Consider the following 24,089-nt stretch of genomic DNA (forward strand, 5'->3'; position numbering starts at 1 on the left):
ATCTGTCGCATGATCATTTACTTATCGGTGGAAATGTGTCTGGAGATTTTACACTGGAGTAGTTATTCTGTCAATGACATTAGCTAAACCATATATAGTATCCTTGGTGCTGTCTTGCCATATTGACTTTTACGCTAAATTAAGTTATTTTGATGTCAAATGGCGTGGAAATTTTGAAGACTGGCTTGTGGCTTAAAAACTTGGGTTTTTTTATTTTTATTTAGCTCTTTCCGTGACGGGACCTGCTTTTTCCAGAAGAAAGTATTTTGTTAAGTAATTCATACACTATTTGAGTCCGATACTTTTCACGTTACAAAACGAAACTGTAATCTCTATGCACACAAAATGTTGAAATCACGATCCCCTTACCAGGGGATCATTATGTTTTTATAACTGAAGGTACAATATATTAGCTGTTATTACAGAGTAAGGAATCAAGGTATGTCTGGAATGTATTGATATCCTCCTTCGTTTGTGACCATTTTCTGCAGTCCCGTCTTGGTTTTGACTAAGCTTGCAACATTTCACTAAAACTGTAAATCTTTTAATTATTGAGGATAAAGTGCTGTAAATTGCTTTTATAAAGAGAGCAGGGCTAACTTGTATTCATAACTAAAAAATAAACATACCATTTGGTACATAATTATATCTTCTATCTGAATCAAACAATCACTTCCTGTCCAAATTAATCTCAGAAATGTTGAAGTTTCTGCAAATTATAGAATTGGGAAATTGAAAGACGTAGGTTTGTATTTTGGCTCACTCATGAGTAGGGAGGACCCTATTACTCGTGAGGGGACTCCATATATGGGCAGAGCCTCCCTAGGGGAAATGGATTTTTCTCACTTTGATGGATGTTTAATGGATGGTTATGAGTGTTGGTCAATTTATGTATGTTTTTATGGTTTTTCTCACTGAGAATGAAAAAACAGGATTTTTCTCACTTATGGATGTTTCATGGATGGTTATGAGTGTTGGTCAATTTATGCATGTTTTTATGGTTTTCCTCACTGAGAATGAAAAAACAATATTTTTCTCACTTTGATGGATGTTTCATGGATGGTTATGAGTGTTGGTCAATTTATGTATGTTTTTATGGTTTTTCCCACTGAGAATGAAAAAAAAGGATTATTCTCGCCTCTTATGGATGTTACATGGATGGTTATGAGAGTTGTTAAATTAATGTATGTTTTTATTGTTTTTCTCACTGATAATGAAAAAAAATGATTTTTCTCACTTTGATGGATGTTTCAAGGATGTTTATGAGATTTGTTAAATTAATGTATGTTTTTATGGTTTTTCTCACTGAGAATGAAAAAGCCGGAATATTCTCGCCTCTTATGGATGTTACATGGATGGTTATGCGATTTGTTAAATTAATGTATGTTTTTATGGTTTTTCTCACTGAGAATGAAAAAACAGGATTTTTCTCACTTTGATGGATGTTTCACGGATGGTTATGAGTGTTGGTCAATTTATGTATGTTTTTATGGTTTTTCTCACTGAGAATGAAAAAACAGGATTATTCTCACTTGAAAAAACATGGTTTTTCTCACTTTGATGGATGTTTCTTGGACGGTTATGAGTGTTAGTTAATTTATTTGTTGTTTTTCATGGATTTCAACAGCAATTTATGTCTGTTTTTATGGTTTTTGTCACTGAGAATGAAAAAACAGGATTTTTCTCACTTTGATGGATGTTTCATGGATGGTTATGAGTGTTGCACAATTTATTTGTTGTTTTTCATGGATGTCAACAGCAATTTATGTATGTTCTTATGGTTTTTGTCATTGAGAATGAAAAAACAGGATTTTTTCACTTTGATGGATGTTTCAAGGTCGATTTATTTGTTGTTTCCAAGTGTATTGTCTCCGGGGTGAAGTTTGCACATGCGCATTAACGCTAAGGAGAATGTTTTGATCCAGAAATAGGAAACAGGAAGTATATGCCTCCTTTTCAGCAGATCAGAGAGTGGGTTAAAAATCCATCTAAGCCGATCACAGAGCGTGTTAAATATTAGCGGTGGAGCATTGCAGAGAATATAAGGAAAGGATTTTTGCTATAGTTTTATTATAAGTCTGTGAATAGAATCCAAATGAGTGAGAAGAACAATTTGACTTTACTCATTTGGATATATATTTGTGTTGATGATGACGAGTGGAATGTTTACCCTATTAGAAGTTGATAGTGGAGTTGATGGTAATAATACAAGAGCACCAAACATTGCGGTGGAAATCACGGGAGGATCACGGCTTTGTCTGGAATAGGATGAAGTATATGCTAGATATGTGATATCCTTGAGCAAATTTAAAATGGAGGATCAATTATGTTTCGCTGCTAAAGTTGATATAGCACATGTGAATAGACTTCAATGTGCTTTAAGTGCATTAGTGAAACATATCGAAGACAATAAACCGTATTACTTATTGAATGTACTTAGTATTTTTGTTGTTGTTGTAATTCTGCAATGAAATTTTTATAAAATCAAATATGTTCCCTTTCTCTTCGCGTTAGGTTAGAATGTTGTGGCAAATAAATCAGCGTAAATATCGGGTCTGCATTCATAGTCAAATAATTGAAATATGAATAAGTTTTAAAAACATAGAACTAGATTAAAGCTGGTGTTTATAGAAAAACATTTGATTTTGGATGATAATTTTCTCGAGTTATCTCTTCAACGCAGGATATTCTCTCAGGGAACACTTGACAATATAATGAAAACTGATTCCCCCCCCCCATTGGACTATTGTATGATGCTTTGTCGATGTGTATATATATATATATATATATATATATATATATATATATATATATATATATATATATATATATATATATATATATATATATATATATATATATATATATATATATATATATATATATATATATATATATATATATATATATATATATATATATATATATATATATATATATATATGCATTTTATTAATAAACAAATTTACAAACATTTTCTAAGCACTTTACTCTTAGGGCACTTAAATCAATACTGTTTAGGTCTGAGAGGATATTTTCCACTAGGAAGTCGTTCAGACGTGAATTGTCAACATAAATGTGGGGAAAATGCTCGTGAGTATAGCCGCAACATCGGAACACAAAAAATAGTAGTGCATGGAAGCCACAGCTTTTAGTTGTCAGATCCTGCACTCTCCTCCGATTTTGAATAATAGTTTTCCCACTGCTCTCAATATAGTTGCTGATGTGGGGTGTGTAGAATGTATAGGGTAGACCAAGAGGATCAAAAAATTCAATTGTCGTCTTCGTTTTTTGAAAGATGCACAGCCAATGACCCATCAGCACAGTCGACGGACTGCTATTAACAATAATTAAGGTATTGTTGACACTTTAAATTTTTCCAAGAAAGTCCGAGGGCAGACAATAGGATTTGTACTGGGACATGTAGGGATCCATATTAAATAAATTGATTATTTTACTGGTTTTCATGGCGCCAAGTCTAGTAGAATACTACCTTCGGGAGTGATTTCCCAATAGGTTTCAAATTGATTTAGTGACATTAGTGCGATACTCTCAGCGAATGGGTCGGCAAATGTACACTCTAAACGCACACTCCCCGTACGTACTATACTCATATCCTGCGTGCCAGACAAATCTAGTACAATGATACCATGTGTTTTAGCCATGATACCATCTTCGGTTATACCATTTTCACATAGTTGCGAATCATGATATAGGGTTTGCATGGTCAACTCATACAATGTTCTATAGGATTTATCAAAAGATAGACTTTAGAGTGGGATGCCGTTTACTTTGCACGCAAGAGATGAAAGTCCAAACATCTCGAATTTATGTGGGCATCCAGTTCATGAACCTATTGCGGTGGCGCTTTTTACAAATGCCAAAGCGAGTTTTGACAGAATCTCGCCATTGATAAAGGATGAGTCGGTGAAGGTGCGTAATCCCATGGCAATATGACGTTAATTGGTGATTGTATGAGGAACAAGTAGTTTAATGTTATTTCCATTGGCTCTCAGTTTTTCCACTGCCAAAACAACCGAAATCATGACCTGTTGTTTGCGTACATGAAGTAGTGCCGAGGTGAGGGAGAGACTTACATCAGGATTGGCAGCAAGTTCTTTTCTTAATATGAAATTGGATTGTGCAAGCGTCAGTTTTATATCCACTTTTACATTGTGTGGTAGCCATTGGGGTATATTTTATATAAAACTTGGGTGTCATCAGCATGAATTGCATATAGCTTGTATAATTTGAGAGATTGTTGCTTGTGTTCACCAGCGTACCATTGATGTAGACACTGATTTGACTAAATAGATTATGTAATATACAATTTTCATAGGATATTCCATCGGCCCGAATTGGCATTGCATTATCGGATTTCCGGACTTTCATTTGTAAATCTATAAATATCGAAGACATGTCCATAAAGTAGTCTTCATTGGAATAAATTTGAAAGTGGATATTATCGGAGAGGGGTTGTTGAGGATAAAATTGTTCATAGTATCCATGCTGGACACTCACATCAACATTTTCAGCATTGAATAGATTCAATGAGGCGGTGATTGAAGATTGAGAATCCTTATGTGGCAAGTAGAACATCTTAGGAAAAGAAATTTAGTTTCGAAATAACAATTCTCTATCTGGGGCTTCTTGTTCTGCTAGTGCTTAAAGTAGCCTACGTCTCGGTTTTTTCATTCTTTTCTTCGACAGTAGTGATGTCTTTTGTGTCTGACCTGAGTAGATACTGATGCGTGATGCATTGTTTCTTAACCTTTTTAAATCTTTTCCATTTTGTTTTAATATCTCACCCAGGGTTCGCGCACTGGACCTAAGATTTTCCGAGCACTTTTTTTTAAAATCCTTGCCAGAGCCCGAATCGTATACTGTAGAGGATGCAAAATCAGTAGCAGCCGGTACAATATATTTTCTTGCCAGAGGTACTGCATAGCGAAAGAGCATAGCACACCAACTGCCAAGACCATAGCCAGACATTGACGAGTGACCTTTGTAATAGTCCATTCCATTGCCCTGTTGTCTTGGGCCAAGAGTATTAACATAGCAGTCAATATCAGGACAAGTGAATACCACTTTTCTATTAGAAATCTTGTTGTTGTTGAACAATAGGACGAAAATAGCATGTAATCACAGCCAAACCTTTTGAAATTGCTATTGGATCACCCAATTCAGTTCGTAGTGTTAACTGACAGAGCTCCAAATAGGAAGTGTTTACGGGAATATACTGAAGATGCTTTATATTGTAGTGGTAAATATGTTCTTGATTGGTTTTTCGTTCAAGAACTCGTAGGAGGGGAACATTTGAATTACCGACCGGAGATGTTTCCAAAAATGAATTGTAGTTAAATATACAAGTGTCAGTGGAGAAGGCAGGCGGGTAATCAGCAAAAATGAAATTAGTGTTTCCGGCACTTTTACCGTTGATTATATTAAGCTTAAAGCCAAGAACATTCTTTAGATTATCATTGAGAATAACCCTTTCATTGGCAATAGGTGAACTAATGTAGATCTTGCCCTTCTCCTTTGAATAGTTGAAATGAGAAGCTCCTTTTTTACGAATGGAAATCCTTTTAGTGATGGATCGATAGAAACCATTCATGAGGGTGAGTTCTTCGCAGAGCAATTAAAAATATCGGTAATCCATCCAATCGATCTTTCTAGTTTGATACTGATCCCTTGAGGATGATGGTGGCAGTCAATCATAGTGTCTAATTTTTATTTCATATTTAAGATCTTTTCTCAGGATGTCGTAGGTATTTTTGAGAATACAGTTGACAAGAGCCACTTCATACTTTCCGTCGAATTTGATGGTGGGGGAGAGTTTCGTCCAAAAATCACTTGTTCTATTCAGGTCATTGTAGAGAGGATCAGAAACCTTGGACAAGAAAGGCACATAGAAATCATTGGGCATTGTTAATGTCTTCAGCACTGACCCAAAAATCAAATTCTGAGTTGTATCCTAGCCAGCGAGCAAGCAACTGTCTCTTGCCCCTACGAGTATGACTCTTTGATATATTTTCCATTTGATAGATCCCATAAGTTTTCCTAACTTTCTACAGTTCATATCCATAGGAAACATTAAGACTTTCATCATCCCTAGTGTCACGCAATTAGCATACTGTGAATCCAGCGTACAGGATTTGTGAGACTTTAAGTAGTTCAGTGCTTTAAAGATAATTCTTCATTTCAAAAACATTGGTGGTTCAATGCATTCGAACAGTATCACTAACATTGAATATCTTCTCTACATTTTTTTTTCTTTTTCATTGGAATATTGCTTTAGAAAAGCATCAAATGTATTTTCACTGCAATGAACTTCCCGAGGACTTGAGTTGGACAATGATCGATGGAGTCGAAGGTTGTATATCTGCATGATTTTATCTAAATCCTGAATAAAAGCAGATGTATTTTTCAGTGTACAATATCTTGAAATTAATAGACGAATCGTTCTTATCAATCGTTCAGCCAATGCAGCCTTTATCGGGCTGTGACGATGATATAGTGTTGTATTATATTTCAATAGAACCTTTTGCACATGGTGATTAACAAATTCGCTACCATGATCTGTTTGAATTTTTCTATAGCAATCCTGTTCAAGAATACTTTCAATGGCCAGACCAACTTCAACACCTCTCTTTGACCGTAATGGAATGGCATAGGCATAGCGACTAAAAACACTGATTGCCACCAGAATATATTTGTAGGGTGCATTGTGACGCCGTTGAATTGCATCTAAAGTTAAAAGATCCGTTTGCATTATATGCAGAGGGAAAAAGGATTTAGTTTGTCGATATTGTTTGCCACGAAGCCTGCGAATCCGGTGCAGTGTGTAGCGGTTCATTCTCTAGATACTCCTTTGATTTTTTTAATGTGCTGTCAGAGGCAACCTTAGAAAGCGTTTTGGGGGAACTTAAACTTTCCGCTTCACCAATATTTTCATAGACAAGTTTCAGAACTTCATACATTTTGAACGCAAACACGTAGTGTAATGTCCACTCCCCTTTTGCACACTGGAGGGTGAATCAATCCGTCTTCCCTTTTGACTAGCAGTCACAGGTGTTATGAAATCATTGCTGCTGCTAGTATTTTCAAATATTAAATCTTCTTCTTTTTTAAATGCTGTTGGTGTTGGTGGAGGACTATATTCTCTTAGTTTCTTTAGAATTTGCTTATTGCCAATAAGACTTTTGGGAAAGTTTGATACACTTAGAAAGGTGTATAGATTATTGTCAAAGGATAAAAGTCCTTTACGATTCGTCACCATATCACATATTAAATCAACTAGATTATAACTTTATCCCTGAACTATAATTCGTTTCCCTGTGCTGTCGACTTGAACTTGATGTTTATCAGTTTCAAACATGAGATAAGATAATACTCTTTTACTCTGTTCTCGATAGGCCTGTGGCAATAGGTTTCCAATTTTCGAAACAATTGAATTCAATTCCTCCTTCTTTAATTGCACTGCTGCAGAATCTTGAGGAGATGTTTCCTGTTTGGAGGGATCGGTGACGGCGACAGCGGCGGGTCTCTCACGATAAAGTCTATGTTTGTCCACACGTCGCAATGCATCTTGAAGTAAAAGCAGTTTTTTTCATCAGCAATATTCTCATCATTAATGAATTTGCTTAGATTGTCTTCAAAATGTTCGACGGGCGAGAGGACAAGTTCAAATGGTGTTTATTTATAGGGTTTAGCCATTCTCTAGAGAAAACTGTTAACAAGTCCTGTAATTATTGGCAGTAAAAGTGTAAAAAAGCTACCGCTTGCTTGAAGGAGCCGTTTTCTTTTAAAATATTTTCCCTTGTTTTTACAAGCCAAGGCGCGTACAGTGGAACGATGTTGCTTTGTCTGTTGTCTAACACCTTCTGGCAGTTGAACATTGCCCTCGGTCAAATTTAAACAAAGTTCAGATATTAGATTAATGAAATCATTGTCAACACCATGTTTGAGTATGGCCCTCTTGAGTGGAGGTCTTGAAGTGCCCAACACGGAAAACAAATACTGTTGTTCTTGAAGTTTCTTTAGTGTCATAACGGCAATTAATAGCCTTTTCTACTGTTCACTGGAAGATATATTTTAATTTCTTTGTTAAGAATGTTGATGACTACGCGTGGATCCTCGGGCGTGCTCTGATTAAGATCCAGCAAAATGTAGCCGTAGAGCTTATTAGTCGCCTGAGTGTACGCTGACAGCAGAAATTTAGGGGCGCCGGGGTATATTTGCTTATTGAGAGTTATTAGCGAGCTAGAATCACGAACAACTCGATAGATAATATAGATGGTGCAATTCAATGCAAGGGTTCGCATACATTTGCTCTGATGAAACAGATTGTATAGAACTAGGGCTATGGAAATCTGTTCATCGTGAAAGCGAACGGTGAACAGTTGTAGCATTTACTGTGAGAACTGTTCAATGGATTCAGACAAATCATCAATAATCAGCCTCGAGTTCGGTTCAATACCATTGAAAACATCAAGTCCCCGTAAAAATTGCATTGGTATTGTTGTGGCCATACCTTTTATTTGATCGTAGGACTCCTGCCAAATACTATAGCAATAATAAATTTTCTTTGGTTTTTCCAAAAACATTTTCTGACAATTTTGAATTATTTTAGCTAAAAGTGTCGTTTTCCCCGACATTGATGGACCACACAGAAACGATCTGAAGGGTGTTTTAAATTGATACATGCTGCTGCTGCTGCTGTTGACAACAGTCGGACTACAACTAACTGTAAATCATACGTGTTCAATGAATAAGTAGTAGTAGTAATAATTTTCCCATAGATCTATCTAGTACGTCGTCAACAAGAACAACAAAAACAATATTTCATGGTCATTTATTCAACATGAAAACTCTATTTGTCCAACATGAACAACAACATAAGAATGACACTTGTTCAACAAGAACAACACAAAAAATGACACTTGCTCAAACATGAAAACTCTATTTGTTCAACATGAACAACGATAAAAATGACACTTTATGTGTAACATTTATTATAAAAACACTTTTGTTCATCAAGAACAACCACAACACTTATTGTCTTAAAAAAACACTTTTTGTACATTAGCACACACAGTAGCACACTTTTTGTACAACACATGAAAAAAAACACTTGGAACATGAACTTTAAAAAAAATAGCACAGTTGAACATTATGAATTTAAAACGGGACCCCCCCCCCCGGGGGGCCGCGGGGCCGAGCTGGCCGTGGGCGGGACCCCACACCCCCCCGGAGCCGAGAGGCCAGCCATGGGCGGGACCCCCCCCCTGGGAGCCGCGGGGGCGATGTGGAAAAAACTGTATACAATAGTTGTCGTCCCTGCAGGTTAGACTAGGTTAGTTAATTTATGAAAGGTTAGTGGTTATGTTGGGTTAGGGTTAGTGTTTAGGCTAATTTATCCAGACTAAGTTGATTGCGATAGTCTATGCATTATACCCGGTCTGAAATAAGGTAGTGGCCATGTGGTAGTACATTTATACCATTCTCGAGCACATAGACTTTGTCGGATATTCATGACATTACATTTTTTTCCACACTTACAGTATAATTTTTATACTGTAGAGAGCGAATTGCAAGCACTTGTGCTCTCGGCACTAGGCTACTTTCTACACAGTCTCTGTACACGCTCATGTTGAAATTGCTCTTTACAAAATGTGTAGCCCTTTACACGCCTGCTTTACATCCCAATTATGAGTTTCCACGCAATAAACTTTAGGACCCGGGAACACCCCCCTGGATATCAAATCACTCCACGTCTCTGATTTTAACATTAGTAGTTGGTTAGGGGCTTGACGTTTCACCAACTCGGGGTAGAGGGACGGATTCCAGTTGGTGAAATCCATCCGCAAGCTGATGTTAACCCCATTTTCTGAGTCACCCAGTAAGGCCTCATTTTTTACTTTTAGCACCAGCTAATCAGTATCTCCATAGTAAACTTGAACCTCCCCCTCCCGTGGCCATTGCACCTTACACACATTGTAAAAAACGACAACATGAGCTTTTTTGGAAATTTCAAGTACTGAACTACCTCCCGCTATATTCTTGTTCAGTACCACATTTCTCTTTCTCCTGTGTAGAAGAACCACGCCACCCTCTATGCTCGTGAACAATGTAAAATTGGGGTCGGCAATAATTCTTGCACACTCTAGAGGGTCAGTCACAACGTCGCAGCGAGATCTGTTGCGTACGCTTTCACACATTTGGCCAAACGCTGAATTTAGAATAAGTTTGTACATTTCCTTCTCTACTTTGGAATTTGCCCTAGAGCGTTTATCAACAAAAGTGTCGAAAAACGTCTTTAAATATGGTTTCTGATTGAATTGCAGGACCCCATGTAGTTTTGTGATCTTCAAAACCATTGTTCACCATCCAGTGCAAAAGCACATGGTGAACAACGATTTTCTCCTTAGGGTCCAAATCTGCAATCAGTTTTTGCTAAGAGGGGGTCCAGTGCATCCCCATATCCTCAACCAATGATCGATTGTAGGGGCTCAGTGAGTCCCTGCTCACTGGTCGATTGATACAGGGAAAAACAAAATCTCTGACTGAGTCGTGAAGCGCCAGTGGAACGTGCCCGTCGATTTCATAGAACCCTCCTTGTGGCCCATACTCCTTGACAGTAGTAATTTTGGGTAACTAACGAGGATTCTTAAGCCCTTGATATTTCCCACACGGCAGAGAGTAGTGAGACATTGCCAAGGGGTACAATGAGTTCATGTCCAAGAACACTGCATTTGACTTTGTACCGGTGTTGCTGTTTTGTCCGCTCGGATCGGTTGTCAAAACGCGATCCCCATGAAAAAAATACCCTCCGCTCATTGATCTTTCTACAAAAAGGTGTTGATCTACATCAATTATTAAGCCTTTTTCCTCCCTACTAATTTTTAAAATCAAGTCCATCACCAAATGTGGTGTGGAAAAATAATAGCCTATATCTAGCCCGAACTCTGAATAGATTTGGTCTGTGTTCTTGCAGACTATGTCCAACAGAGTTAAAACGTCACTGGTCAAGTACAGTCTACAATAATCCCACCCATTTTTACAATTCCCCTTAGACCACACCTTCTTGGCAAACTCATAGTCCTCGGCTGTGCATTCACTGTTGGTGATTGAATTATAGAAGGTTTCAATTGAAGGTAGTTTCACCTCACTTAAGCGAACGCCAGAACAGTAATAGTCGTATGCGTATACACCTTTAAAGTTCAATAGGTCATACATTTCACTGTCTGGAAAGTGCTGTTTAAGCAAAGGAAAACTATCAAAATTGCCGCTTTTCTGCACTTGAATTAATTGACTCAATGCCTTGGGGGAAAAAAACTAAAGGAATCTAAAAACCTGATTTTATTCCAACACGTATGCCCATTATTTACTACCTGCCATTTCAGCTCAAGAAGCAACAACTTCTCGGCCGATTTGGGAATGATGTTATAGGTAAATGAATTATTTACCCATGGACTATCTACTCCCCCTCCCTCCCTGTGCATACGTGCCAGTGCCGGTAAAATAAATTTTAAATCATAATTTGCATTTTGGATACAAACTGGGATACAAAACTTCTGGCTAACATTTAAGTTACACGATTGATGCGCTACCCCTCTAAAATTACTACCCCTAGAGGATATTTCCTGCCACAAGTGATTATGGTCTCTGACTTTCCCCCTCCCCCTCTGGTCCCGTTAGTCCCCTTATCCCCCGCTGCAAACTCCCCCTTACACACCCACCATATCTTTCTGTTTTTAATCGCAAGACAATACTCTGCAGACCACACCACAGGGTAATTCGTATTTTTCAAACGAGAAATGGCGGAATTATCTGTGCCAATTAATTTAGTCAGTGCCTTGACCATGCACTCTCCCTCATCCAATGTTTCTACTATTTTCTAACAACTGCATAGTGTTAGAATTGTCTCTTTGTGCGTGGGCATAGGACACTGCAATAGCTTGATTTTCTTTGATTCGGTTTGGAAATCGAGGATCGTTCACGTCCACCAGCTTCTCTTCACAATCCAAGGAGATTTTGTTGCTCTGGAGGAGGGTGTTTTGGAAATTTTTGAAGCGTAGAATGGCCCTATCCCCTGAAACCGTTTCCACTGTCTGATATCCATGCCGTCTACAGCGCTTCATATGATCCCGTAGTTTTATATCGCTACGAAATTGTGACAGGCATGTTGGACAGTAGAAACGTACCCCTAGATCCCTACCACCCCCCAGAACTCTACTGATGTCTACTGAACTCTACAAATATTAACACGTAAATTTTCAACATAAAGAACTACCGACCCGCTCCCATTTTCGTTATAATTCTCGAGATGCGCAATAATATGACCTATCCACTCGGAAAAAGCAGCCTCAAAATTCTCTAAATTTGGATAGATCACACGCATCTCGGTATGTACATAATGGTGGTAAACTTCACTTTTTCCCTCATTTAAATAAAACACCTTTAAAACAATAGAAACCTTAATTGAATCCGTCCCCCTCCCCACAACTGAATTTGGTTCTCCAGCAGTGCACGAATTCTATCTACATATTCATGCACAATTTCTACTGGGTCAAACACAAAATTAACACACAAAAGCGAATTAAATGGATCTCCAAAGGTTGCAGTGTAGACAACAATTGTATTTAAAATTGAGTTTGACAGTTGAAAGTCGGGAAATGGTGTCAATTGGATATTACCCTCCCCCTCACCCTCTTGTATATTATCAACATCCCTTCCCCACCCCACCTCCTCCTCTTGTATGTTATTATCAACATCCCCTCCCCCCCACATTGTTCAATAATAGGGCTATGGGAAGGCACTTCATTCGATTGAAGTGGGGAAATGTTCATGTAATCTGAGGTTAGGTTAGGGTTTCCCGTTAATTCACCGACATAATCGTCCAAAAGTTGCATAGTATTTGGACTTAGCAATGCTAAGTTCGAATCTGAATTACCTACATTACCCTGCTCAACTGTGCTATTATCAACATTTAAAAAAAATCACATAAAAGGTCGTCAATGTTAAAGGGTATTTCTAGAGAATTAGCATTCCATTCACTGATCGTAGATGTTTCATTGTTGTAAAGCCCCAGAGATGTGTCCTCTCCTTCTCCAACTGACGAACAGGGGGGAGATTGCAATTACGGAACCAGAACAATCTATAAATGCAAAATTGCTTATTTTCAAAGTGTCTAAATCATCCTATTTTTAAAAATTGGATTATTATTTACATGTGCTTAGTAGCATTTGGTTTACTCCATATATCCTGAAAGTTCCAGCTAAATACAACCTAAAACATTACATAGTAGGTTTTGATTTTGTTCAAACCGACCTCCTTTGACCTTACATTCATTAATATAAGTGTGTTATTTTCAAGATATTCTGGAAAATGAAATTAAATGGAAACCGTTAACTCTTATTGAATGTCCCCCAAAATCTTGGCAAGTTATAATTGAAAGTTGTCAACAATATTACGCAAATTAGAATCCATATTTGTAACAGATAAATGGTATAATCTCTGTCCTTCAAATTGAGTGAGGAGAAAACATCTTTAGCGAAAAAAATATCTTAGTATCTCTGACACAATTTTAAAGTGTTGAAAAAAGCGAAAAGAAAAGGCCTAAAAAGATGGAAGAAATAGGTAGAAACTAGAGGGGAAAATGCTTACATTTGCAAATTCCGGCTGTATTTGGGTACCGGATGGACCTGGCATAGCATGCTGGAGGGCAACCTCCTGACCTAGCGTTGGTGGGGCAGCTATTAAAGGTCCACGGAGAGCGGATGGGCAAGCGATGTCAAAATCCTGCGCAGATTGGGCTGAGGCTTGGGCAGGCAACACTTGTTTGGGGGGCTTCTGCCAGCGACCATACTGCATAACTGTCGCCTTCGCAGGGGTCGCATTATTACCCCTTGGTCTCTTCGATGGAGGGGTCGCAATACATTATTCACAATTTGCCTTAAAAGAAGAGAAAAAATTTAGTATTGAAATAATTTCCCCCTTTTTACAGAAGAAAAATTAGTATCCCCATCCCCCTAGCCATAATTTTGTCTAGAAAGCATTTATCGCTAAGAAGCCCCCTCCCCCTAAGCCAAAAGCAAAGAAAAAGGTAAAGTTTACGAGAAATGGTCCTATTTTTACCTTGTTGAGAAAATTTTTTAAATGTTCCCGTCTATAGGCCTTAAAATAGAAAAAGATTGTATCGAAATAATTTCCCCCATTTTTACAGAAGTAAAATTAGTACCCCCATCCCCCTACCCACAATTTTGTCTAGAAAGCATTTATCGCTAAGAAGCCCCCGCCCCCTAAGCCAAAGGCAAAGCAAAAAGTAAAATTTACGAGAAATGCTCCTATTTTTACCTTGTTGAGAAATTTTTTTAAATGTTCCCGTCTATAGGCTTTAAAGTAGAAAAAGATTGTATCGAAATAATTTCCCCCCTTTTTTACAGAAGAAAAATTAGTATCCCCACCCCCCTAGCCATAATTTTGTCTAGAAAGCATTTATCGCTAAGAAGCCCCCACCCCCTAAGCCAAAAGCAAAGCAAAAAGTAAAATTTACGAGAAATGCTCCTATTTTTACCTTGTTGAGAAATTTTTTTAAATGTTCCCGTCTCTAGGCTTTAAAATAGAAAAAGATTGTTAACCCAGCAGTTTATAGGCTGAAATTCACGATCTTAGATGTAAATGGTATTCAATTTACACATAATAAAGCTATCTTTTTCTTAGAAACCCCCGGCCCTCTTACTGCCTAACGCGAAGAAACAGTTTTGTTTTTTCACTTTACAATGATGGCGATAGAATTGAGGCAAGGCCCCTTCCCCTTTTTTACATAATGTCCTAAAAATATATTGTTAGCATTAATTTTGGAAATAACTTGTTTCACTCTTACATAGAATTCCAATGTCCTAAATATCTATATTAAATTTGCAGACAATTTGTTCTCAGTTATTTCAGACAACACAGAATTACGCAAAGCATTGAAACCTAGATTGGCTAAACTGCTAACGTAAACAAAAAGGAAGTGCTTTAAAAAGGATGACAACTAATTATAACCTTGCGGGAAGCTTATGTCAAACCAGAGTGGCCTAATGCCTAAGAGTTGACGGATGTTGTCTGTCGCTTTTAGCTAGAAATATAGAAAGCATGCATTTTATCGAAAAAAGAGCATTATTTCTATTGCAAGAATTAAAGTCATAAACATAGGAGGGGTTTTGAGGGGGGGGGGTTAGGTGGTAAAAAGAACGTACTTTACGTTTTCTAGCGAGTATAAAGATAGCATAGTGGAGTTTGTATTAGAGTGGGAGGGGGGGGGGATTTATCTGAATAGAATGGAGGGTGACCAAGGAAAATAATTTTATTTTGAAAATAAAAAATGAAAATGTACTAAAACAGAACTCACATTGTAAATTGATGTTGCCAAGGCTTCTAGCTCATCAATAATTTCAGGTGCTCTATCCATTGTGTCACAGAACTTTCTGATAATTTAATCACAATGCATGTCCGTTATATGTGAAATCTCAAGGGCGAATTGCGATGTAATGGGGGAAACCATATGTAAGCGACCCTCTGATTGGCTTAGAATGAGATGTAATCTACTCTCTGATTGGTTTAGAAGGAGACACGTGATCCTGTTTCCTATTCCTGGATGATAACATTCTCCCTAGTGTACACCTGGACGAACAACAACAACAAAACAATTGACCTTGGAAATTTAGTTCCCCTAAATCAATACATTCCCCTAGCGTACACCTGTATGAACAACAACAACAACAAATAAATCGACCTTGAAAATACATCAAAGTGATAAAAATTCTGTTTTTCATTCTCAGTGACAAAAACCATAAAAACATCCATAAATTGCTGTACTCGTCGGAGATATTATGTAATCAATTGACAAAAACCATAAAAAACATGCATAAAGTGCTGTTGACATCCATGAAAAACAACAAATAAATTGACCGACACTCATAACCATCCAAGAAACATCCATAAAAGTGAGAAAAATCCTGTTTTTCAAGTGAGAAAAATCCTGTTTTTTCATTTTCAGTGAGAAAAACCATAAATTATGTACTGTCAACGTTACACTAAATTGTAGATGGCAGCAGGGGTGTGGGCTCGCGGTACTCCCCTTTCTACTCTCATGATTTGGGGTCTGGAAACCTCAGTGTACAAATTTAACTCAAAGTTTCGAAATAAATTGCTTTACCAATGCTAAACGCCGTACTAGAACGCAATTAAGTAATGGATTGTTCCGTCCAACCCATACATAAGGGGTAAGCACATAAGGTAAAGGGTATGTTTGATTCGGGACAAAACATTTTCGGGCTTATTTTTGGCTTGTTTTTCAAGACTTAGGCTTACTTTGTTGGTTCAAATTCTGGCAACACTGCCTTAGTGATCATTTTTAGTCATATGGCACTTACAGGCAAAAATCATGTTTCTTCCTGATGAGTCTAGAAGTTGGCGATCATCATTTGCAGACAGTGCAGGTACAAAAAAAAGAAACAAAAAGAAAATTTCTTACTAAAAAAGATAAGTGGCACTCCAAACGATCTCGTACAAAACCATTGTTTTTACGGTAGTGTATGTAAAATATATATTACAAAACCCACTTGTCTGATGCCTCTTACACTCCCTTTTGTGTCGCTTCAGCTGACGGGCTCATGCTGCATGTCATCTATGAAGAATATATTGCAGGTTTTTCAGGCTAACTTGTATCATATTGCTTGCCATCACTCTTGTAGATATCTTTCATTTTTCTGACATAAGCACACACATGATCCGTCAGAATTGTATTCCTGAACAAAATAGTTTTTTTTTTTTATCTCAATAATCTTGGAACTATACTCCCACCAGGTATAACATTTCCTTGTATTTATTTAACAATGTTTATTTTACATACTTTATATATGTTAAGTATGTTTTTGTTGTTATTTTTTAATATAAATTTCCCTTACAGTCCTCAAACGATAAAAAAGGAACTCAATAGTATCGGAAACGCTAATTTAATAGTTAATACATTCAAAATACTTATCACATTGTTCAAGAACTGTTGGTTGACTGTATTTAGTATCACACACACTGTCCTTGTTTGCTTGTGAAAGTTCAGACAGTTTCTTTCCTTCTCCGGCATACAGCATTGACTTCTAAATTGTCTTTTTTTGTGGAGTGGGCTGGAGTTAGCACATGCTTTAAAATTTCTTGAAGTGAAAAAACTTTCCAGAAATAATGAAAATATCATGAAAACCATGAAGTTCGAAGGGACTGGGCTCGTTTACCCTCTTGGATATAATCCTGGTTAAGGGTCCTGCTTTTGAGGTGGGCTGGGGCTAGAAACTCTCTCGAATTCCATATCTGACTGGGGCTTATCTTTTTGACTATGTGGAGATGAGTATTCTAAAGTAAATATTTGTGGATTCTGAAGAATACCTTCGTGTTTTTCTTTTCGGTTCTCTACATGCATCCCCTAAGCTTGTTTTGGGGTATATCCCCCCACCTCTCAAATCTAAGCTGGAGCTTTGAGTCAACTGTCAATGATTCGGTTCCTTTAATTTAGTTCTGTATCTGCGTTAACATAACCCTACTACAATTAAAATTACTGATTAAGTGTTTGTGTACTTTCGCATTATTCATTGTTCTTTTTTTCCAGGTAATACGAAATTGGAGCCCTGAAAATAGGCTAGTCTTGAAGACAATTATCTCTCCCAATATGTTTGATAATTTAGGAGAGGATATGCAGTATGAAGCTTCACTTTCTAGAAATTATTCGTTTTTTTTTCACGCAAGCTTTTTATTTTTCTAGTCGATGATTTTTAGTCATATCAAAAACAATTCCAGTTCTATAAAAAAAGAAATATCTGATTATCTTATTTCGTACGCTCATCTAACAAATAAATTTGATTGTTTTTATGGACAATTCACTGTGTTGCCTTAAAAGTATAGCAAAAATTCTTTCTCTCTGGATAAAAGACGACCAGCCTAAGCCTATTTCTGAATTATTAAACAACAGTTATATCATTATTTCTAAATTGGTTTTCAGACACTGATACCTTGCATTGAGCCTGAAACTGAGGGTTCAAGAAATTCGTATCAGTTTTAAACCACAATCTAAAAACCACCGACCGAGTTTGTACTCAATTCAAAAAAGCTTTGTGTCTGAATGTTGCTTAAGAACACTTTACTGCATACTGGTATGCATGACGTATAAAAACAAACCTTTTATTTCTTCTGTTTTGCCTCTTATGAAATGTTCTAGTATCTATCTTCTTATTGAAAGAAAAGAAGAATTTATTTTTTTAACATGGGTTAGACAAGATTGCGTCGGCTACACCACACTTCGACACTTGACTTTGTTTCAACCAAGGCAGTCGACACTTGATAAAGGACAATGACGCTGTAGTATTCACAGGGAATGCAAAAACACTCATCTTATAAACATTAATAAACAAAAATACTTGCATAAGTGTGAATTGAAGTAAAACAATCAAAGGAAGTATCAAAATGGGGGATAATCCTTTCAGTTTTAGGACCCTGGAATAAAGATTTAAAAACTGTCTTTGACGATGATGAGGCAGGAGCTAATAATAAGGTAAATCTAATTTTCGCCCTATTTTTTTTTTATAAAAGTAGCAGTTTTTAGCCTCGGGGCAAACATGACAACCCCCCTCCCCCTAATAGGATCCCTGTTTCGAAAAATTCCAAACCTGCAATGCTATACTTTGCAGTTGATAGTCGAAGCAATTGGAGTTTTGAGTAGATGGGTTGTCGGTATACAGTTTTCTCACTGAACAAGCATGCAAAAGGTATTTGATATGAGGAACCTTCCACTATTCGTCCTCAAAATGTACACCTTTTCAAACACTGTGGTTAACGAACTGTAAACGAACTTTAATTAAAGAGTGACGCGGCTCAATAGCAACCGGAACTCTAAAAGACGGATTTATGATGCCAATAGACATATCAAAAGAATTACCTTATTATGCTGATTCCAAATATATAAGTTTCATTGAGTTTAGTGCTGCTCATCAAAGGTTACAAACCTAAGAAAATTTTCCTGATTTTTAGAAAAGGAGAGAAACGCCCCCTAAAAGTCAAAGAATCTTAATGAAAATCACACCGTCAGATTCAGCGTATCAGAGAACCCTACTGTAGAGGTTTGAAGCTACTATCCGCAAAAATAAGTAATTTTGTATTTTCTGCGGGAAGAAAGATCACGGATGCGTGCTTATTTTTTGCTTTTTATTTTTCCCAGGAGTAATCTTATTGACCCAGTGGTCCTAGAACATCAAGAGGGAGCCTATTCGAACGGAAATCAAAACTTCTAGTGGCTTTTTCAAGTGACCAAAAAGACTGGAGGGCAACTGGGCCCCCTCTCACGCTCCTTTTTTCCCAAAATCATTCGACCAAAATTGTGAGATAGCCATTTTGTTCATCATAGTTGAAAGGCCCAGTAACTATATCTTTGTAGATAACGTAACCCCCCCCCCCCTACAGCCCCTGGGGAAAAGTTTTAAGTTATAAAATTTTGCCATTGTTTACGTATAAAATTTGTTATTGGAAAGTATGCATACATTTTTCGGGTGGGGGGGCAAATTTTCTGCTGGAGGGTTTTTTCCATAAAGAGGGAAGTTTCCAGGTGTGAACTTTTAAAGGGAAATTTTACACTGAGGATATTTGCCAGAATTCCTATAAGAAATTCTTTTTATTTGTCTTACTTTCTCTTTGCTAACTCAATTTTGCGCTTGGAGAGGTTAAGGGTAATTGTCCGGGGTAAATTTTTACCGAGATTTAGTCTAGAAGATATTTCCGTGGGGAGCGGGGATTTTTCCGTGGAGGTGGAGCCAGATTTCCAGTCATAACTTGAAAACGATCAGAAATTAAATTAAAAGAAAAAGTTTTTCAACTGAAGTAAGGAGCAATATTAAAACTTAAAACGAACAGAAATTATTACGTACATGAAGTGGGTAGCCTCCTCCTCAGCATCTCGCTCTTTTGGCTAAGTTTTAATTTTGTCCACCTGATGAAAATATAAAACTAGTAACTAAATTATGGAAACTACAACAAAGGATTATGGAAAGCAGGCCGCCCAGAACGCATCATATAAAATGCCTAACCAAACCCAAATACCAACTGTATATTAAATATTTAATTAAAATATACCTAAATCTAAATAGTAGTTTATATCACTTTGCCTAAGCTAATTATCTCTGAATGCAGACAGAAAAACTGGTTTTACACAGATCAAACAGATGAAACTTATTGAGTGTGGTCGATATCATACAAGTACCAATAAGCTTTTTTAAAAGTACTAAAAATCTTTAGCGTAAAGAGCGAGGTGTTTAGGAAAGGGCAATTCCCCTCACATACGTAAATTTGTCCATAATTTCTGTCGGTTTAAGTTTTAATATTGCTCCTTACTTTCAGCTAAAAAAATGTGTTGTTGTTTTATTTAGTGTCCTTTAAAGGCTGGGATTGATAGGTCTGATCCTGACCTCGTGTTTACTGATGCAGATGGGATTTCCCCTTGTTTCTTCTGTACTTGTTACCTTCTGTTTAATTTTTGGTGGTTACAAATTACTCCTTTCCTAGTCAAATAAAAAACAACAACAATTTTTCTAAAGTAGGATTAAAACTTAGAGCAAGCAGTAGTTATTTCTGTGTATGATGGGGCTGCCTCAGTATATACCATCTATTGAATTCTACAACGCCCCCGTACCAAACAGGTTTTTCTGGTAGGTAAACAGGTCATTACACTCGGTCATTACACTCTTTGCCAAGAGGATTTACGCAATTTCAAAGAGGAACGAGTACAGCAATACCGGGTCCTAGCTTGATTGATTTTTTGGAAAATTGCCTTTAGTCAAGACTAGTTTTTTGGGAATGTGTCGTTGCTAAAGCTAACTCTCATTGGAAAAAGGGGTATAAAGCTTTTTGTTTTTGATAAGAATTGCACAATGAATGTATCGTTTGACGTGGGCATTTTTTATGAGCCAATCAGAGGTTGTTCAATATACGATAACTTTATTTGTGGTTGGGATTTGAATAAAAGAAATGGTTATGTTATTTGCTTGCTTGTATATGAAGTCCCTAGTTATTTGCTTGATTGTATATGAATTCCCTAGTTATTTGATTTCATGTATAGGAAATCCCATGTTATTTTCTTGCATGTATATGAATTCCCACGTTATTTTGCTTGCGTGTATAGGAATTCCCATGTTATTTGCTTGCATGTATAGGAATTCCCTTGTTATTTGCTTGCTTGTATAGGAATACCCAGGTTATTTGCTTGCTTGTATAGGAATTCCCATGTTATGTGCTTGCATGTATAGAAATTCCCTTGTCATTTGCTTGCAGGTATAGGAATTCCCATGTTATTTGCTTGCGTGTATAGGAATTCCCATGTTATTTGCTTGCATGTATAGGAATTCCCTTGTTATTTGCTTGCCTGTATAGGAAGTCCCATGTTATTTGCTTGCATGTATAGGAATTCCCATGTTATTTGCATGCGTGTATAGGAATTCCCATCTTATTTGCTTGCATGTATAGGAATTCCTATTATATTTGCTTGCGTGTATAGGAATTCCCAGGTTATTTGCTTGCTTGTATAGTAATTCCCTTGGTATTTGCTTGCCTGTATAGGAATTCACAAGTTATTTGCTTGAGTGTAGAGGAATTCCCATGTTATTTGCTTGTGTGTATAGGAAATCCCCTGTTATTTGCTTGCGTTTATATGAAATCCCCGGTTATATGCTTTGATGTATAGGTATTCCCACGGTATTTTTCTTGCGTGTATAGGACTTCCTTTGTTATTTGCTAGCATGTATAGGAATTCCCATGTTATTTGCTTGTGTGTATAGGAAGTCCCATGCTCTTTTAAGGGCTTATGTCCCCCCCCCCGGCGAGTCTCAGCGTTTCTGTCCCCGTCCTATGCTATTCCAGGAGCGGCTTTTCCTTCCTATGCTATTATAATGGACTTTTCCATGTGGTTTTTCTTTACTTGGTAACCAGTAAAAAAAAAATTGTTGTGTTAAATAAGTAGTTCTTATATATTTTAAAAGAGCTTTACGGGGTTTGAGACACTCTGTTGCCTGATTCCGTTTGATTTTTCTTTACTTAGTGTTCATTAAAAACGAAATTTTTGTGTTAAATAAGTAGTTCTTGTATATTTTAAAAGTGCTTTACGGGGTTTGAGAGACTCGGTTGTCTGAGTCCGTGTGATTTTTTTTTACTTGATGCCCATTAAAAAAGTTACTAGTGAAAACCCCGTGTGGATGAGTTGAAATAAAAAAAATTTTAACAAGAAATGGCTGAAAAGTGTTTTGGGGGAGATGAGTTGATGGGCAGAAGGATGTATTAGCGACTTTAAAGTGGAGGGCGAGTTGCTAGCGAAAAATCTAAGCTAATAGGGGTTTTTGACCGTAAACTCTAGTTTTTTGTAAGACAATTATGGAAAATACAATTCGTTGGTTCATAGGTTAAACTTAAGTCCAGGTATTGATAGAAAAATAAACTTTTTCTGTAGAATCTGAGCTAATAAGGGTTTTTGACAATAAATTCTAATTTCTTGTAAGAAAATTATGCAAAATACAAGTTTCGCGTTCAAATACGAAACTTAGGTCCATTCTCTGATTCAAATGTGGAAAATCCCAGGTGAATGAGTTAAAATAGATATTTTTTAACAAGAAATGACTGAACAGTGTTTTAGAGGAGATGGGTTAATTGGCAGAAGGATGTATTAGCGTAGTTATAGTGGAGGCCGAGTTGCTAGCGAAAAACCCGTTTGGATGAGTTGAAATAAAAATTTTTAACAAGAAATGTCTGAAAAGTGTTTTGGGGGAGACGGGTTGATTGGCAGAAGGATGTATTAGCGAATTTGAAGTGGAGGGACAAGTTGCTAGTGAAAAATCTAAGCTAATAAGGGTTTTTGACCGTAAACTCTAGTTTTTTGTAAGAAAATTATGGAAAATACAATTTGTTGGTTCATAGGTGAAACTTAAGTCCAGTTATGGATTGAAAAATAAACTATTTGTGTAGAATCTGAGCTAATAAGGGTTTTTGACAATAAACTCTAGTTTCCTGTAAGGAAATTATGGAAAATACAATTCTCTCGATCAAATGTGAAACTTAGGTCAATTCTCTGATTCAAATGTGAAACTTAAGTCCAGTTTCGGATACTCATAATAATGAGGACTGATGGTTCTAATTCAATATTTTTTTTTTCCTAAAAGCAAACTATTTTTTTAAACTTCGAAATTATTCAACTTTTTTTTTTGTACGTATCTTAAAATGATAAAATATGCTTACGGCTCTAACAATTGTACTCTGTGATTTGTCAGAGACACACAGTGGCTTTCCTACTGATATTCTATGTCCGAATATTGACACTACCTAGTCTATTGCATGTATTAAATCAGTATTTCTTACGCAGTAGTACGATAAACAAATAAGTCATATCTTTTAAAAAAGTGAAGATGGGGCATTTTAATAAAGTGTGTTCACATGTCAATGTTATTGTAGCATTGAATGCTGACAAGGAGAAGTATTTAAACTATGAAACAAGTAAAAATGGTAGCACTGTTGGAAATGTACGTGTGCATTGTCATGACAGTAAGGAATTTAATTTCTTTGAACTATCAAAAAAATTCAACTCTTTTTATGATGGATATGCAAGAGTGAGATATCCAGAGATGATAGCACTCAAAGAAAATTCCAAAATAAAAATAATAGTTGATGAAGAGGGACATCTTCTTGCCAGTGCTTGTGGTAATATGCTACCTATTGTTACACCCCATCGTCAACTTTCGGGTATTAGCATTCAACGGAATATCAAAAGGAGACATTCATACTATTCTACTAAGATCATAAACCATATCTTGTCTACGTGTTGAAACTGTTACCTTTGTAAAAATAATGTTGTAATAGACGGCGAAATTGCCAGAAAAATAAAAAGGGCATTGGCAGAAAATCTTACTAAGGAATATAAAGATGAATCGATGAAAAAAAAAGTACCAGCAAACTTCACTACCATTAATCAAACAATTAATGAACCAAATAATAGCAAAGAGGAAGTGCATATTGAACATGTGGATAAC

At 36.7% G+C, this 24,089-nt stretch overlaps 1 protein-coding gene across 1 annotated transcript in view; it reads left to right on the plus strand.

The window, feature by feature from the left end:
- Gcn2 (eukaryotic translation initiation factor 2 alpha kinase Gcn2) overlaps positions 1-17,903 on the plus strand; it is a 116,667-nt gene extending 98,764 nt beyond the window's left edge. Inside the window, exon 4 of the mRNA XM_089090492.1 lies at positions 17,648-17,903. The gene's annotated coding sequence lies outside the window, so the exon portion shown is untranslated. The remainder of the gene's footprint in view (positions 1-17,647) is intronic.
- The last annotated feature ends 6,186 nt before the right edge of the window (positions 17,904-24,089 follow it).

This window comes from Artemia sp. Qi Xiang Cuo, chromosome 6 (assembly GCF_049724085.1).
Source record: "Artemia sp. Qi Xiang Cuo chromosome 6, ASM4972408v1, whole genome shotgun sequence".
NCBI lineage: Eukaryota > Metazoa > Arthropoda > Branchiopoda > Anostraca > Artemiidae > Artemia > Artemia sp. Qi Xiang Cuo.